Below are 5,268 nucleotides of genomic sequence, written 5' to 3'. Positions count from 1 at the left end.
TTAATGAGTCTTCCTCCAATCTTGATGCCATGTTTTTCTTCATAGAACACGGCTTTTCGGATTATTTGCTCAGCATACAGGTTTAATAAGTATGGTGAAAGATTAAAACCTTGTCGCACACTTTTCTTAATTTTAAAACATTCAGTGTTCCCATGTTCTGTTAAAAAAAACTGCCTCTTGGTCCAGGTACAGATTCCTCATGAGCACAATTAAGTGTTCGGGAATACTCATACTTTGCAATGTTGTGCACAGCTTGTCATGATCCACACAATCAAAAGCCTTTGTATAGTCAATAAAGCATAGGTAAACATCTTTCTGATATTCTCTGCTTTCAGCCAAGATCCATCGGACATCAGCTATGTTATCCCTCGTTCCACGGCCTCTTCTGAATCTGGCTTGAAACTCTGGAAGTTCTCTGTCAATGTATGATAGTAGCCGTTTCTGTATTACCTTTAGTAAAACTTTACACACATGGGATATCAAAGAGATTGTCCCGTAGTTTCCACATTCCATTGGGTCACCTCTCTTTGGAATGGGCACAAATATGGATCTCTTCCAATCAGTGGGCCAATCAGTTTTCTTCCAAATTTCTTGGCAGAGATGAGTGAGTGCCTCCTGTGCCACCTCACTTTCTTGACAGATTTCAATGTTTATTAGATCAATTCCTGGTGCCTTGTTCTTTGCCAATTCCTTCAGTACACCTTGGACTTCCTCCTTCAGTATCATTGGCTCTTGATCATATGCTACCTCTTGAAACAGCTGAACATTAACCATTTCCTTTACATACAGTGACTCTGTGTATTCCTTCCATCTTCTCTTGATGCTTTCTAAATCGTTCAATAATTTGTCCAGAGAATCAAGTCAAGACTTGAATTTTTTCTTCAGTTATCCCAGCTTGAGAAATGCTCAGCGTGTTCTTTTGTTTTGGTTTTCTGATTCCAGATCTTTGCACATTTTGTTGTAATAATTGGCTTTATCTTCTTGAGCTGACCTTTGAAATTTCTGTTCAGTTGTTCTATCTCCTCATTTCTTCCATTTTCTTTAGCATCTCTATGCTGGAGAGCAAGTTTCAGTGTCTCTTCTGACTTCCATTTTGACCTTTTCCTTCTTTCTTGTCTTCTTAATGATTTTTTGCTTTCTTCATGTATGATGTTCTTGTTGTCATCCCACAACTTTTCTGATCTTCGTTATTTGATGTTTAATGTATCAAATCTGTTCTTCAAATGATCTCTAAATTCAGGTAGGATATATTCAAGGTCATATTTTGGCTCTCATGGACTTGTTTTCATTCTCTTCAGCTTCAGTTTGAATTTGCATATGAGTAATTGATGGTCTGTTCCACAGTCTGCCCCTGGCCTTGTTTTGACTGATGATAAGGAGCTTTTCCATCATCTCTTTCCACAGATGTAGTCAATTTGATTTCTATGTATTCCATCTGGTGACGTCCATGTATATAATTGTCTCTTATGCTTTCTAAAGAAGGTATTTGAAATGAGCAAATCATTTGTTTTGCAGAATTATATCATACATTCTCCAGCATCATTTCTATCACCAAGGCCATATTTTCCAACTACTGATCCTTCCTCTTTGCTCCCAACCTTTGCATTTCAATCACCAGTAATGATTAATACATCTTGATTGCAGGTTTGATCAACTTCAGATTGAAGAATTTGGTAGAATTCTTTTATTTCATCCTCACTGGCTTTAGCAGTTGGTGTGTAAAAATTGTTCTGAGAAGCCCATTCTTCATGTTGTTTGTTTTAAAGTTCCCTGTATTAATTTTCCGGAGAAGACATATCCTCTGAGAGTGTGTTCATTTTTGAGGTTAGAAGATTTTCTCAGGACAGTAGTCTCAGAGTTCCTGTCGTCAGTTTCCAACCAGCAACTCTGGCTTTTTTTTTTTTTTTTGCTTTGAATTTTGTTGTATTTTTAAAAAAAAAACAAAAAAAAAAAACCTTATAACCAGGGCCTTCTATTGTGGTCTTGATCCGAGTAGTCAGTAGTGGTAAGTAGCTGGGAACACTCTAGTTCTTCTTATGATCCACATTAATTGTGAACTACTATATTATTAGGAGTTCTGGTATGGCACTGTAGGTTACTATGCCAGACTGCAAAGCCATTTGAACCGCAAGGTTGGTGGTTCAAGCTCACCAGCTGTTCCTTGGAAACCCTATACATGGTCGCTATGTGTTGGAATTGACTCAATGGCACCTAACAACAAAAACTATATTATTAAAATAAATGTTTAACAAACCTGCAACACTGACATTAGGGAACCAGAGTTAACAGTTTGCAACAAAAACAACAACAAAGAAAAAGAGAATAATAGTTACAAAACTTCCAAATGTAGAGGAACTTACGTAGATTTCAAGAAAAAATAAACTAGATCAAGCCTTACTCTTAGCCCAACCCTAGCCCTAAAACTAGCCCTAGTCCTAACCATACCCAAATACTAAACCAAGTTCTAGGCCTAGCCTAGAACTAGCCATACCACCTCCTTACTCATTACACACACACAACCCTACAAAAAACAACAACAACAACAACAATCTGTGTGGGAAGAAGTACAGTCAGAATGCTTCTTGGAGGCCAGGATGGCCAGACTTTGTCTCGCATACTTTGGACATATTGTCAGGAGGGACCAGTCCCTCAAGAAGAACATCATGCTTGATAAAGTGAAGGATTGGCAAAAAAGAGGAAGACCCTCAAGAAGATGGATTCGCACATGGGCAGCAGCGATGAGCTCAAATGTAGCAATGATTGTGAGGTTGGCACAGGACTGTGTTTTGTTCTGTTGTACATAGAATCACTATGAGGAGGTACTGACTTGATGGTTTCTAACAACAACAAAAAATAAGATGTTTGTTATGAACAGTGTTTTACAGACACTGAAATAATAAATGTTCTCAAATGACACAGGTCTTCTTCAGAAATGGTGATGTATACTCCATTTGGTCATCATTGCTACTTGCCAAAATTCTACTTCTGAATGTATCAGCAGTATTTCATCTTCCCTTTACTGAATCTCACAAATAAATATTTCAGTTCTACTGAAAAAACAAAACAAAACCAAAATCCCCCCAGAATGTATGGCTATCTTTCATAGGTATAATGGAATTTGTAAAGTGAAATCTTTCTTGTAGAATCAACTATTTAATCTTAAAATGTTTACAGGTTCATAGTCAAGTTTGTGAATAGAAACTGGAATTCAGGCAAAGTAAAGACCTGTCAGTTTATGACTCATGCTCTATAGATTTCGGGTGGCTTGGTGCCTCTGGCTGTTCAGACCTGTAATGGCAAATCATTGCTGGAATAATGATTTTTCTCCCCACTTTTGAAAGCCTGTATTAAATGAGTAAGTACACTTAAAAAGCTTAACTATGGTAGGCTGAATTTTGCAAACACAGATGTTGGATTATACTATTAACAACACATCATCCTAGTATTCTCACTAAGTGTTTACATTTAATCAATTACATTTCAACCTCTGTTTTTCCCGTATTTTGTTGCTGCTGTTAAGTGCCATTGAATACTCCTAACCAAAATTAAAATATTAATGGTATTTGTATAACAAATTGTTAAAATTACACTATATCTTTCCTAAGTATTTCTCATTTGATCTAGTTAAGCTGGGTGAGTTTCACTTGGAGAAGAAATTCAATCATTTCTTCATTCCCAGAACATTTATCATGGTCCTGATTCAAAGAGCACTTCAGTAGGCATTGTCATGAAGCTTAAAATCTATTAGGGATGACAGAGAATCATATAAACAATTATAATACAATGTAATAATGACATAAAATAAAGGAAATGCTGTATGTTACAGAGAGAATGTTTGAGGGAAGACATGGGGGAAAACAGTTAACTAGGTGAAGTAAATCACAGCATTGACAAAATGCAAGAGAAAGTATTTCAGGACAAGAAAACAGAATGTTGAAGCTCAATAAGATAAGAGGAAGAATGGCACATGTGAGAGTTGAACTGTAAGTTCAGTATGACTAGAGTGGGGGCAGATGAGTCATGACTAAAAATGAGATTAGAGAGAAACCGTAGGACCAAGGTCCAGAACATCTAGAATCTTATTCCCAAAGATAAATAATGATTTTTTTTTTAAATGTTATTCTAAGGCCAATGGAGAGCTATGTAGGTGTGTAAACTAAGGTGTTTGTAGGCGATGGATTGAAGACCATTTAGAAGGCTGTAGGCTAAAGCGGGAGTCCTGGTGTGATGCTTGTAGGGTAAGCACTGGACTTTTAACCAGAAGTCAGCAGTTCAAATCCATCAGTAGCTCCTATACAGGTCTTTATGAGTCAGAACTGACTCTACAGCACTTAACAACAGCAACAACATGTTAAAGTACAGAAAGAAGTTGAAGATGTAAGGAGTATTATCATTTGAGAAAAATAAGAATGAAAAGTGAAATTGTATTGAAGAGTCTAATGATTTTGGTAAAAAGATTGAGAGAAAGGCCATTCCAGACAGGGAGCAGAGCCAGGATTTATTTGGTGGTGATAGTGGTGGTGGTTGTGTGTCACCAAGTCTGTTCCCACTCCTGGCAACCCTATTTAGGGTTTCCAAGGCTATAAATCTTTACAGGAGCAGAAAGTTTCTTCTTTCTGTCACAAGGTGACTATTAGACTTGAACTGCTGACCTTGTAGTTAGCAGCCCAGCTCATAATCCAATAGGCTAGCAGGACTCCTTTAGAATTCATTCAGGACTGGCAATTTTGTCTATTCAATGGGACCAAAAGGCAAGTATGTGACATTCACAAATGATAAATGGTTCTGATTCATCAATTTCAGTGGAAATACCCAAAGAGTACACAATTATCTATCATTAACTGCCAAGACTAGTATTAATGCAATATAAATTGAAATCTTTCAATAAACTGATTCAACACTGGAGGCACTCACTCATCTATACCATGAAATTTGCGAGACAGCTACCTGGCCAACTAATTGGAAGTGTCCATTCCAAAGAAAGGTGACCTAACAGAATGTAGAAAACATTGGACAATATCATTAATCTCAAATGCAAGTACATTTTTGCTAAAGATAATTAAAAAACTATTGAAACAGTACATTGGTAGGGAACTGCCAGAGGTTCAAGCTGGATTCAGATAAGGAGGTGGAAATAGAGAAATCATTACTGACATCAGATGGATCTTGGCTGAAAGCAGAGAATACCAGAAAAATGTTTATCTGTGTTTTATTGACTATGCAAATGATTTCAACTGTGTGATTATGACAAGCTATTTACAATATTTC

This window comes from Chrysochloris asiatica, unplaced genomic scaffold (assembly GCF_000296735.1).
Source record: "Chrysochloris asiatica unplaced genomic scaffold, ChrAsi1.0 scaffold00294, whole genome shotgun sequence".
Classification (NCBI taxonomy): Eukaryota; Metazoa; Chordata; class Mammalia; order Afrosoricida; family Chrysochloridae; genus Chrysochloris; species Chrysochloris asiatica.
This window is presented reverse-complemented; position numbering follows the sequence as displayed.